Source organism: Lampetra fluviatilis, chromosome 72 (assembly GCF_964198595.1).
Source record: "Lampetra fluviatilis chromosome 72, kcLamFluv1.1, whole genome shotgun sequence".
NCBI lineage: Eukaryota > Metazoa > Chordata > Hyperoartia > Petromyzontiformes > Petromyzontidae > Lampetra > Lampetra fluviatilis.
This window is the reverse complement of record NC_136346.1, coordinates 4,282,486-4,295,952: the sequence shown is the minus strand read 5'-3', so window position 1 is coordinate 4,295,952 and position 13,467 is coordinate 4,282,486.

Sequence of the window (13,467 nt, the reverse complement as noted above, 5' to 3'; positions counted from 1 at the left end):
AGTGTGTAGCCAGCGAGATAGAACGGTCTGCACGAGCCGAGTATGCATACGGTGTAGCCAGCGAGAGAGAACGGTCTGCACGAGCCGAGTATGCATACGGTGTAGCCAGCGAGAGAGAACGGTCTGCACGAGCCGAGTATGCATACGGTGTAGCCAGCGAGAGAGAACGGTCTGCACGAGCCGAGTATGCATACGGTGTAGCCAGCGAGAGAGAGGCAAAGTCTACACGAGGAGAGAGAGAAGAGTGTAGCAGAGGCGCAGAGTCTACACGAGGCGAGAGAAGAGTGTAGCCGAGGCGCGGAGTCTACACGAGGCACAGAGAGCCGGCAGCACAGAATCCTGAGTCAAGAGAAGTGCGGTGTGAAGAAGAGAGGCCACGCGTTGTATTGTTACAAGTCAAGATTTAATAAAAGAAGTGTGTTCCCGTCAAGGAGTTTCCTGCCGTCATTTTCCAATACTTCATCTGGCGTCAGAAGTGAAACGGGCTTCCAAGTATGGAGACGAGGAAGACCCGTAGGACCCACGGGATTGACCGCGAGGAAGACCTGGACGACTCGGAGCCGCTGGTGGCGGGGGGTGAGGAAGAGGACTTGCCCACGCTGCAGGGTCCGTCGACGGCGCCGGCCGAGCGACCGGGGACAGACGCCGGGCTTCGTGAGGCGCACTCCCGACTGGCGGAGCTGCTGCTCGCCGCCGCGTCCATCTTGGCGGAGATCAGCTCGTCGGGAGGAGCGGGGACGGTGGGGGACATTTTACAAGGTCGCCCCGCAGATTCCCGCCAAAACGAATGGGGGATTCCCGCCATTGCGCCTGGGCCTACTTTTGGCGGGAACGGCGAGCGCCACGTGGTGGTGGGTTCCCAAGCGCGCGCATCGACTTCATCAGCGCGCGAGGGGGTCCGCCATCTTACGTCTGCTGCTGGAGCCGCCATCTTAGACACCGACGGACAGGCGGAGAGGAACCACGAGGCGGATGACTTCATTTTTCAGCAGCGCCTGCCCACGTTGTCAGCCTTCAAGGCGGAAGGCGGAGACTGGGGCCAATTTCAGCGAAGATTTTTGGCGCATCAAGAGATGTCAGCGTGGTCCGATGCTACGGCGCTGCGGGCATTGCCCGCCATGCTGGACGACGATGCGCTCGCGGCCTTCAGGGCTGCACGGAAGTCGGACCGCTCCACGCTGAAGGATGCGCTGGGTTTGTTGGCCAGGGTCTACGGGCCTCCCTCTACATGCCGCCATCAGTTCTACGCAAGACGGAAAGCGGCCACGGAGACCGCGCTGGCCTATCGCACGGCGTTGCTGGCTCTCGCTGATGTTGCGTTCCCTCGGATGGACGAGGAGGGCCAAGACGCGATGGTTTTGGAGCAGCTGCTCAAGTTGGCGCAGGACCTGGGGGTCCCTATCAACACAGCTGACGACATTGATATTTCTTCTTTGAGAGTCGCCACGAGTATTCAAGCGCACGAGGCCCTACAACGGAAGCAAGGCGTTGGTTGCAACGCTGCTGTCGTCGCAGCCCCGGGGTTGGTGGTCGCCGAACCCCAAGTCGTCAGCCCACGAGAGGAGGCGTTCGCCACGGGACGACCAGGGGACTGGAGGCCGGGGGCCCGGTCGCCTCTGCGATCGGGCCGAAAGTCGGAGCAACCAAGATCTACTCCGACCCTCGTCACGTGCTATAACTGCGGCCTCCGGGGCCACGTGGCGTCCGGGTGCCGCGCTCCGCGGCAGCGCGCCATGGGAGCTCGGCTGGACGACGACCGAGAGCCCAAGTCATCTCTACAATCCCCGGCAAGTCGCGGCACCTCACACGCTCGGCCTGTTTATTCGGCACACATGGGACGCCGCGTTGCGGCGGAGGAGGGCCGGTTAAGGTTCGGGGATTCGGTTCGGCGAGGGGGGTTCGGCCGGGACCAGGGAGACATTGAATGGGCGGAATTGGGGCATAGAATTGTGGCTGCTTCGGCGGGTTCGTCCGTTGTTACGGGATCTATTGATGGGGTTGAGATTAGGGTGTTAGTGGACACGGGGGCATCGGCAACTATTATATCGGACCTCATTTATAATATTCTTCCAGTCCAATGTCGTCCGCTGCTTCCAGTGGATGTGCCATTTTACGCCGCTAATGGGGGATCGTTGGGCATTATCGGTCAGGTTAGGGCGTCCATTTGCATTGGAGATATCAAATTATCGGGACCCGTTTTCGTTTCGTCTTCCTTGGCAGTTCCGTGTCTTTTGGGCACTGACTTTTTGGCTAAAATGCCCATTAAAATTCTTATCGATCAACGATGCATTGAACTGCCATCGGGTCGCCGGATTTCATTTTTGACGGGCCCTACTGACATTCGGACGGCGTGCGCTACGATACAAGCGGTGGCGACGCAGACAGTGCAAGTGCCCCCGGGTTCACAGATGTTGATTCCCCTCCGGTTGCGAAAACCATGGGTGAGGGAGGCTTCGGGACAGAGTATGCTTTTGGGTCCTTCTAACAAGGCTGTCGGGGGTCTTGATTTATCGGTGGCTCACACTTTGGTGCGGGCTGACAGGGATCCGTTTGTGATGGTTTTGAACGCGGGGTCGCGACCAGCTGTCATCCCGCAGGGCACCGTGCTGGCTCACGCGGCGCAGGTTCCTGGGGATGATGGGTTGGTTGCGCAGGTGGGCTCGAGCCCCGCGCGGAACGTTGAGCCAGGGGAAGACCTTGAGTGGGTCCATTCGTTATGTGCCGCCTCGGACGATTTGTCGGCGGCGCAGTTGGGTGCGCTGCGCGAGTTGCTCATTGAATTCTCTGATGTATTCAGTAAACATAAGTATGACATTGGGTGCACGGATTTGTTGCACCATCACATTGAAACGGGCGATGCGGCGCCGGTCAGGCTAAATCCCTTCCGACTGAGTCCCGTGGAGAAGGAACATGTTCAGTCGGCTGTTAACGATATGCTAGAAGCCGATATTATTTCACCCTCCTCTAGCCCGTGGGGAGCGCCTATTGTGCTGGTTAAGAAGCAGGACGGGTCCCTGCGATTCTGCGTTGATTTCCGTCGCCTGAATAAGATCTCTGTGGCTGACGCGTATCCGCTCCCCAGGATGGATGAGTCCCTCGATGCATTGTCTGGTGCGCGATATTTTTCGACTCTTGATTTGTTATCGGGGTTTTGGCAGTTGCCGCTCGACGAAGAGTCGAAACCTAAGACAGCATTTCGGACTCCAGGGGGGCTGTTCCAGTTTAACCGGTTACCCATGGGACTTCACTCCTCTCCAGCGACGTTTCAGCGACTTATGGAGCTGGTTTTGTCGGGCTTGCAGTGGGATACATGCTTGATTTATATGGACGATGTCATTGTTTTCAGTAAAACGTTTGAGGAACACCTCCGGCGATTGAGAGGGGTGTTCTTGCGAATGCGATCGGCTAAGTTGAAATTTAAACCGGCCAAATGTCACCTCCTTCGTAGGTCCGTTAGATACTTGGGTCACATTGTCGATTCTTCGGGGATCTCCACCGATCCCGCGAAGACGGATTGTGTCGGTTCATGGCCGACACCTACGTCCGTTTCCGACGTGCGTAGTTTCATCGGGTTTGCTTCTTATTATCGGCGGTTCGTTGAGCACTTCGCCACTATTGCAAAACCCTTGCACGCTCTAACGGCGAAAGGAGTGAAGTTCAAATGGGGACCGGAGGAGGAGGCCGCGTTTCGCTCCCTCCGGGACGCCTTGGTGGGTGCCCCACCCTTGTGTTATCCCGATTTTGCCAGTCCCTTTTTGCTGGACACGGATGCTAGCAACACGGGCATTGGGGGGGTGCTATCCCAAGTCGTTGGGGGGGTCGAAAGAGTTGTCGCCTACGGTAGTAGGGTGTTGTCTCCGGCGGAGCAGCGCTACTGTGTCACCCGTCGCGAGCTGCTTGCCATTGTTTTTTTTTGTTCAGCAGTTTAGGCCATATCTGTATGGTCGTCACTTTACAGTCCGAACGGACCACGCGGCGCTACAGTATTCATTGAGGGTCGCCCAGCCCTCGGGCCAGTTGTCGCGTTGGTTGGAAGTCCTCCAGGACTATCAGTTTACGACTACGTACCGTAAGGGGTTGCGACATACGAATGCCGATTGCTTGTCGCGGTTGTTGCCTTGTGATGAATGCGCGTGTTTGTCGGGATCGGCGCGCTGTAAACCGACGCTTGCGGGGGAGATGGGGGCACTGGCTGCGACAGCGGGCGCACCGAGTGGGGATGATTCCACTGCCTCTCAGGGTCGGGACTCGCTGCTCTCGCTGTCGCTCAGCGAATGGGGCCGCCTCCAGATGGCGGACAGCTCGCTGCTAGCATTGCGCCGCAAGGTTGGGGGTCCCGAGGGGGACCAGGAGCGTACCGGCTCCTATGTACTTGAGCGGGGCGTGTTATTGAAATGGGACAGTTTGTCCCGGCGGAACGCACTCGTGGTGCCTTCCGCTGTGAGGGGGAGGGTTGTCTTGGCGGCACACGAACGCCTCTTGCACTTGGGAGTTAACAAGACGCTTGCCCTGCTTCAGCGTGACTATTACTGGCCGGGAATGGGAAGTGATGTGGTGCATATTCTGAAGGGGTGCGTTGAGTGCGCCAGGCGTAAACCACCGGCCGTGGCAGCTAATCCACCGCTGCAATCTATTCAGGTCTCGCGTACCAACGAGCTCGTTGCACTCGATATTTTGGGGCCCTTCCCAGTCACGCCGAGAGGGAATAAATATTTGTTAGTGGGGGTCGAATACTTTACCCGATGGCCTATGGCGTGGCCTCTCGCTAACCAGTCGGCAGCGGCTGTGACGGATGCCTTCGTCCAGGGCTATGTCCTGGACAAGGGGGCTCCCGAACGCCTGCTGACCGACCAAGGTAAAAATTTTTCGAGTAAATTGTTGCAAGAGGTGTGCGATCTGTTGGGTACCAAGAAGGTGCGTACCTCCCCGTACCACCCGCAGACTGACGGGATGGTGGAGAGACTCCACAAAACCTTGACTTCCATGCTGTGCCAGCAGGTGTGCGAGGCACATGTAGATTGGGACCTGCAGGTCCCGGGAGTCCTTGCCGCGTATAGAATGGCCCCCCATGCAGCTACGGGGTTTTCCCCATTCTATTTGATGTACGGTCGGGAAGCTGACCCGCCAATAGAAACGCAACTTGGCCTGTCCGCTCCACGAACTAATTCTAATTTGGCAGAACATATTAAGTTTAATATTCATAAGCTGACAGAGGCGAGGGAGGCCGCACGGCTTAATTCGCGGGCTCGCCAAATTGCTAATGAACGGTTGCGGGCACGGAAGGTGTCCATGCATGAATGGAAACCAGGTGACAGGGCCTGGCTGCATTGCCCTCAGGCACCCTTGGCTACGTCGCCTAAATTGTTGAGACCGTGGAGGGGACCCGTGGAGGTCGTGCGCGTTGCACGGCCCCAGTGCGTTCAGATAAAGTGGGGAAAGCGCCGGTGGTACGTTCACCCCTCCCGACTGAAACCGTTCTCGCCTCCATATGGCCTCCCCTTGTGTCGTGATGGCCGGGCGTGTGACGTGACCGGCGACCCAGAGGGGGAAATGTCTCTGCCTGATCCACACGTATTGTCGCCTGATCTGCTCCCAGGTGTCTCGGAACTGACAGCTGCCGATCACCGGCGGCCGGATCTCCGCGGCGGGGCCGGCCCTTTCAGGCCCGTTCCGCGCCGTCTGGGGCGGCCGGAACCGCCGGACGGTCGTCAGTGTCCCGCCCCATACGATGGACCAGCCAGACGGACTCGCGCCAGGTCGTGCTACTTTGCATGACCTGCCTCGTGAGGAGTCGGGGCAGCTGGAGCGCCTCGTCACTGCGTGTAGTCGCAGGGACGTGGGGCGCGTTCGTTTCGTATTTGCTCGTATCGTGTTATTGTTGACTTTTCGCGTTCATTGTCAATCTGTACATAGTTATTCTTGTTGTTGTTGTTGTTGTGTTATGTTACGGGGCACACTCGGGGGGTTATGGGGTTTTTTTGTTGGTTGTCGTTTTATCGTCGTGGTTGGTTGTTGTTAGCAGCCGGGCCGGCTGCGAGCTATGTGGGAGGGGGTGATGTAGTGGTGATACGCGCTGGGTGTATATGTCGTGTGCCAGCGCGTATGTACGGGTGTGTGTGTGGTGACGCGCGCTGACGGGGAGGAGCAGGCGTCAGTGCGCGGGTGGGGGTAGTGCTGCTGATTGGCTGTGTGCCGGTGACGCGCCCAGAGGGAGTGATCGGGTAGCAGCGCGGTGTGATTGGTCGGAGAGTGGAAACACGCGCTGAGCGGAACCGGATCGTGGGGATAGCGCGTGGGGATTGGGTAACGGAGGAGCGGTGCCGACGTTGAGGTCCGCATCCGCTCCGTCTCCCGGGAAGAAGGGGTATATAAGGTGATGCACAGAGGAGCAAGGGGCAGAAGTGGAACCATCTAAGAATGAAGACGAAGGTGTAGAGATAGAGCCCGGAGAGGAGAGAAATGGAGAGTAGAAGAGAGTAAGGTATAGTGTGTAGCCAGCGAGATAGAAAGGTCTACACGAGCTGAGTAATGTATAGTGTGTAGCCAGCGAGATAGAAAGGTCTACACGAGCTGAGTAATGTATAGTGTGTAGCCAGCGAGATAGAAAGGTCTACACGAGCTGAGTAATGTATAGTGTGTAGCCAGCGAGATAGAAAGGTCTACACGAGCTGAGTAATGTATAGTGTGTAGCCAGCGAGATAGAACGGTCTGCACGAGCCGAGTATGCATACGGTGTAGCCAGCGAGAGAGAACGGTCTGCACGAGCCGAGTATGCATACGGTGTAGCCAGCGAGAGAGAACGGTCTGCACGAGCCGAGTATGCATACGGTGTAGCCAGCGAGAGAGAACGGTCTGCACGAGCCGAGTATGCATACGGTGTAGCCAGCGAGAGAGAGGCAAAGTCTACACGAGGAGAGAGAGAAGAGTGTAGCAGAGGCGCAGAGTCTACACGAGGCGAGAGAAGAGTGTAGCCGAGGCGCGGAGTCTACACGAGGCACAGAGAGCCGGCAGCACAGAATCCTGAGTCAAGAGAAGTGCGGTGTGAAGAAGAGAGGCCACGCGTTGTATTGTTACAAGTCAAGATTTAATAAAAGAAGTGTGTTCCCGTCAAGGAGTTTCCTGCCGTCATTTTCCAATACTTCACATGTAAAAAATTTAACTACACATATTTGGACCATTTTATTTGACAGGTACTATTCTACTTTACCGAGTGTTGACACCCCCAGCGTTTAACAGTACTGCTTATTAAATCCTTTATATTAAGTTCACTTGCTTGCTTAGGACCGTGCAAATCTTTCAGTCGTTTTTTAACCCACTTCCCGTGATCCAATCGAGCTGACATTTTCCACAAAGACTCGTTGTGCGTGACAATTAATGTTCGTGAAATTTTTTTTCCAAAATTTTACACTTCATAGGACAAAAATATTATATTTAATTACCAATTGCTTAATGCTGCCATGCAATCATCTGACCCATAGGTGGCAGCCATCTCAAGCCAGAGGACGAGAGGACTAGCCGCCCCGCATATAAAGGATTTATAGTGAAAAACTTTGTTTTTACGGGTTATACTTGTTAAATCCTTTATATTAAGTTCGCTTGCTTGCTTAGGACCGTGCAAATCTTTCGGTCGTTTTTTAACCCACTTCCCGTGATCCAATCGAGATGACATTTTGCACACAGCCTCGTTGTGCGTGACAATGCATTTTCGTGAAAAAAATGTTTCCAAAATTTTACACTGTTTAGGGAAAAAAACTTAAATATTTAATTACCAATTGTTTAATGCTGCCAGACAATCATCTGACCCATAGGTGGCAGCCATCTCAAGCCAGAGGACGAGAGGACTCTAGCCGCCCCGATGCCACGCAGATGTAGTGGTGGTGTTGACGTGCGCCGACTGTGACAGTGATGGATCACGGGGCGGCGCGGGGTGCGGGGTTGGGCACGCGTTGTGGGCGTGGTGTGGACGCGCGCGCCGGGAGTGACAGATGACGGGGCGGCGCGGCGTGGGTGGTGAGGCACGATGAGATGTGGGAAAACAGGATCGTAGCCAGCGCCCAGCGATTGGTCGAATAAGTGGGTGCTGGCAGCGACGTCCGCAGGTGGGGTATAAAGGGGGACGCGCGAGAGCACTCAGGGGGAAGTTACCCAGTTGAAGACCCGAAGACGGAGCTGAAGACCTAGTGCCCCGAGACCCCTAGTCCCGCCGTCCTTGTGGGGACCGGGGCCCTGTGTGGCTCGGAGGCGAGGCTGTGGGACCCGGGGTCCGACGCCCCCGTGGGTCGGGCTGGGGACCCACAGTCGAGACGGATACCCCGGGCAGGGAGTGTCCCGAGTAGCTCAGTGGCGTTAGTCGCCGAGTAGCTAAGTGGATGTTGGTCATCCGAGTAGCTCAGTGGCGTTAGTCGCCGAGTAGCTAAGTGGGTGTTTGTCACCCGAGATACTAAGTGGATGTTGGTCATCCGAGTAGCTCAGTGGGCGTTAGTCGCCAAGTAGCTAAGTGGGTGTTTGTCACCCGAGATACTAAGTGGGTGTTTGTCACCCGAGATACTAAGTGGGTGTTTGTCACCCGAGATACAAAGTAGGTGTTAGTCACCTGTGAACGAGTTTGATAAAATAAAGAGTGTGTTACCCGTGAAGTCGTCTCCCGCCGAGTTACTACATTACAACTGGCGTCAGAAGTAAACCTGTCTTCAAGAAGTATGGACACGAGGAAGACTACCCGTACCCACGAGCGAGGTCGGGACGACGACGGCGTACCGGGGACACCAACCTCGGGAGGAGAGGACGAGGAGTTGCCGCCGATGCAGCACTTCGCGGTGATGGCCGACGCCCCGCTTGCCTCCGACACCAGCCTCCAGGACGCGCACTCCCGGTTGGCGGAGTTGCTACTCGCCGCCGCCGCTGTCTTGGCCGACATCTCCGTTCCGGCGAGCGGAAAAACGGCTGCGGGGTTGGTGGAGGAAGCGACGTTGGAGGAATCCCGCCAAAAGGCGCTTCGCGCCAAAAGTCTGGAAGTTGCCGCCGTTTTTGGGGGGCCGCCACCGATTGGCGGGAAAGACGGACGCCACGTGGCCGGACACCTCCGCTCAGCGCAGCCCACGTCATCAGCGTCGCCGGAGCTCTCCATTTTGCGCCTGACAACCGAGCCGACATTTTACACAACTACAGCGGAGCGCGGGAAAATCTCTCCGACGTCGACGACGATCGGGTCCTCCAGCAAAGATTGCCCGCGCTGTCGGCGTTCAAGGCGGATGGGGGCGACTGGGGAGCCTTCCAACGAAGGTTCCTCGCTCATCAGGAGATGTCGGGGTGGTCCGACACCACTGCCCTGCGTGCGTTGCCAGCGATGCTTGACGCCGACGCGCTTGCAGCCTTCACATCTGCTGCAAGGTCGTCCCGCTCTACGCTCCAGGCCGCACTACACCTGATGGCGAAGGTGTTCGGGCCGCCCTCCACGTGTCGCCACCAGTTCTACGATCGGCGGAAGGTGGCTGGAGAAACGACGCTCGCCTATCGCACGGCACTACTCGCCTTGGCGGACGCAGCTTTTCCCCGCATGGATAAGGAGGGGAAGGACGCCATGGTGACGGAGCAGCTGCTGGCGTTGGCCCACGAGTTGGGGGTCCCCATCAATGTGGCGGACGAGATGGATATCTGCTCCCTGGCGATCGCCACGAGCATTCACGCGTACGAGGTCCTCAAACGCAAGCCGGGGGTCGTCTGCAAATGGGCGGGGAACGCGGCACTGGCCGCCACGATCGCCGAACCTCAGCCAGCTGCGGATCAGGAGCAGGCCTTCGCTGCATCGCGTCCGGGGGAGTGGAGAACGGGAGGTCGTTCGCCCACACGTTCGCCCCGCAAGCTGGAGCAACCGAAACCTACGACGTCCGTCGTCTGCTACAACTGCGGCCTTCGGGGTCACGTCGCAGCCGGGTGCCGGGCCCCGCGTCAGCGCGCCACAGGACCACGTCGGGACGACGACCAGGGCCACAAGTCATCCCAACAAAACCCGGCAAGTCGCGGCACCTCACACGTTCGGTCCACAAACACGGCACATTCGGGTCGCCGCTTGGCGGTGGGGGGTTCGCGGCTGGGTGCCGGGGGTTCATTTCGGCGAGGGGGGTCCGTACGCGGCCCGCAAGCAGTCGAGTGGTCCGAATTGGCCCACAGGATCGTGGCTGCGTCGGCCGGGTCGTCCGTGGTAACGGGGTTCATTGACGGGGTTGAGGTCCGGGTGCTTGTTGACACGGGTGCGTCGGCCACCATCATCTCGGACCTTATTTATAACATTCTTCCCGTCCAAAGTAGACCCCTTCTGCCAGTAGACGTGCCATTTTATGCGGCGAATGGGGGATCCCTGGGGATCATCGGCCAGATTCGGGCGACTATTTGCATTGGTGACATCAAATTGGCGGGCCCTATTTTTGTATCATCATCGCTGGCCGTCCCCTGTTTGCTAGGTACGGACTTTTTGTCCAAAATGCCCATCAAAATTCTTATAGATCAGGCCTGCATAGAGCTTCCGTCAGGTCGGCGGGTTGCGTTCTTGACGAGCCCTACCAAAATGCGCACGGTTTGTGCGACGGTGCAGGCGCTGGCAACTCACACTGTACGGGTGCCCCCGGGATCGCAAATGTTAGTACCCCTTCGGTTCAGGAAGCCACTCGAGGTGGGTGCGGAGGCACAGGGGGTGCTGTTGGGGCCGTCTAACAGAGCCAGAAGGGGCCTCGACTTAGCGGTTGCTCAAACCATGGTGAGAGGGGACAGTGAGCCGTTCGTAATGGTCCTGAATACGGGGTCGCGGCCGGCCGTAATTGCGCAGGGAACGGTGCTGGCTCACGCCGCGCCGCTACCCGTTGAGGAACGGCTCGTGGCTCAAGCAGATTTCACTGTCAAGTCGCATCCTCCAAGTGATGAGGGGACTGAGTGGTTGGACTCGTTGTGTGCCGGTTCTGCTAACTTGTCCGAGGTGCAATTGGGAGCATTGAGGGGTTTGCTACTCGAGTTTGCTGACGTGTTCAGCAAACATAAGTACGATATCGGCTGCACTGACCTGTTGCGCCACCACATAGCTACAGGGGACGCGGCCCCTATTCGTCAGAATCCCTTCCGGCTCAGCCCAGCCGAGAAGGAACATGTGCACTCGGCGGTTAATGATATGTTGGCGGCCGATATCATTTCGCCCTCTTCTAGTCCGTGGGGTGCTCCCATTGTCCTAGTAAAGAAACAGGACGGGTCCTTGCGGTTTTGTGTCGATTTCCGCCGCTTAAACAAAATCTCGATGGCGGATGCGTATCCGCTCCCCAGGATGGATGAGTCGCTGGATGCCTTGGCGGGAGCACAGTTTTTTTCCACACTCGATCTGCTTTCTGGATTTTGGCAATTGCCACTCGATAACGAGTCTAAACCTAAAACTGCTTTCCGGACACCTGGTGGCCTATTTGAATTCAACCGTTTGCCCATGGGCTTACATTCCGCTCCCGCCACGTTCCAGAGACTCATGGAATTGGTTTTGTCGGGCCTCCAATGGGATACCTGTTTGATTTATCTCGACGATATCATCGTCTTTAGTCGGACTTTCGAGGAGCACCTCCAGCGACTGAGAGCGGTGTTCCTCAGGATGCGTTCCGCTAAGCTTAAATTTAAACCGGCTAAATGTTTTCTGCTTCGGGAATCGGTCAGGTATTTGGGCCATATCGTGAGTCGTTCAGGGATCTCGACGGACCCTGCTAAGACGCATTGCGTCAGCTCATGGCCAACGCCAACCTCGGTCACGGAGGTTCGCAGTTTCATTGGTTTCGCCTCCTATTACCGTCGTTTTGTCAAGCAATTTGCCACCATAGCCAGGCCCCTGCACGCTTTGACGGCTAAGGGTGTGAGGTTTCACTGGGGGGCGGAAGAGGAGGCTGCGTTCTGCTCCCTTCGTGACGCCTTGGTGCAGGCTCCCCCCTTGTGTTACCCCGATTTCACACAACCGTTTTTGCTTGACACAGACGCCAGCAACACGGGTATCGGGGGGGTGCTCTCACAGGTGGTCGGGGGGGTTGAACGGGTGGTCGCCTACGGTAGTAGAGTTCTTTCCCCCGCCGAACAACGCTATTGCGTAACTCGTCGTGAATTGTTAGCGATTGTGTTTTTTACACAGCAATTCAGGCCGTATCTTTACGGCCGTCATTTTACGGTCCGTACGGACCATGCGGCTCTACAATACGCTATGCGCGTGGCACAGCCATCGGGCCAATTGTCCCGATGGTTGGAGGTCCTTCAAGACTACCAATTCACGACGATTTACCGCAAGGGATTGCGACACTCAAATGCGGACGCCTTGTCGCGGTTGCCTCCATGCACGGACTGCACATGTTTGTTGGGATCGGCGCAGTGCAAACCCCCGGTCGCCGGCACCCCGGGAGTTGCGCTCGCCGCCACTGACACCCCGGGAGAGGACGCCCCCACGGGGAGGGATTCGCTGTTGTCGTTGCCCCTCATTGAGTGGGGCCGTCTCCAGATGTCCGACAGCTCCCTACTTACGCTACGTCGGAAAGTTGGCGCTCCCGAGGTAGGGGAGGCGCGGGTCGGTTCCTGGGTGTGCAGACAGGGCCTTTTGATGAAGTGGGACAACATGTCCCGGCGTCACGTGCTCGTTGTGCCTGTTGCTATGCGGGGTAGGGTTGTTCTGGCAGCTCATGAACGGCTCATGCATCTGGGTTTTCACAAAACGCTCGCCCTAATCCAGCGAGACTATTATTGGCCGGGGATGGGTAACGACGTGGCGAATATTCTTAAGGGATGCGTAGGGTGCGCCAAAAGGAAACCGCCACCATTGGCAGCTAATCCACCGCTGCAATCCATTCAGGTTTCGCGTATAAACGAATTGGTAGCGTTGGACATCTTGGGGCCCTTTCCGGCTACACCAAGGGGAAATAGGTTCCTGCTGGTTGGCGTGGAATACTTCACCCGATGGCCTATGGCATGGCCGCTCGCCAACCAGTCGGCTGCGGCGGTGGCGGACGCCTTTGTCCAGGGTTATGTTTTGGACAAGGGCGCCCCCGAACGCTTGCTGACGGATCAAGGAAAGAATTTTTCGAGCGTTTTGTTGCGCGAGGTGTGCGACCTGTTGGGTACAAAGAAAGTGCGTACTTCCCCCTACCACCCGCAGACTGACGGGATGGTTGAGCGTCTGAACAGGACGATTACGTCTATGTTGTGCCAACAGGTCTGCGACGATCAGGTTGATTGGGACTTACAGGTGCCGGGGGTACTCGCGGCCTATCGAATGGCCCCTCATGCGGCGACGGGGTTTTCCCCATTTTTTCTTATGTATGGGCGGGAGGCCGATCCGGCCATGGACGTCCAACTGGGGATTTCCCAGCCACGTGCAAAATCTAAATTGGCAGACCACATCAAATTTAATATCGCCAAATTGACTGAAGCGCGGGAGGCGGCGAGGTTGAATTCGCGGTCGCGGCA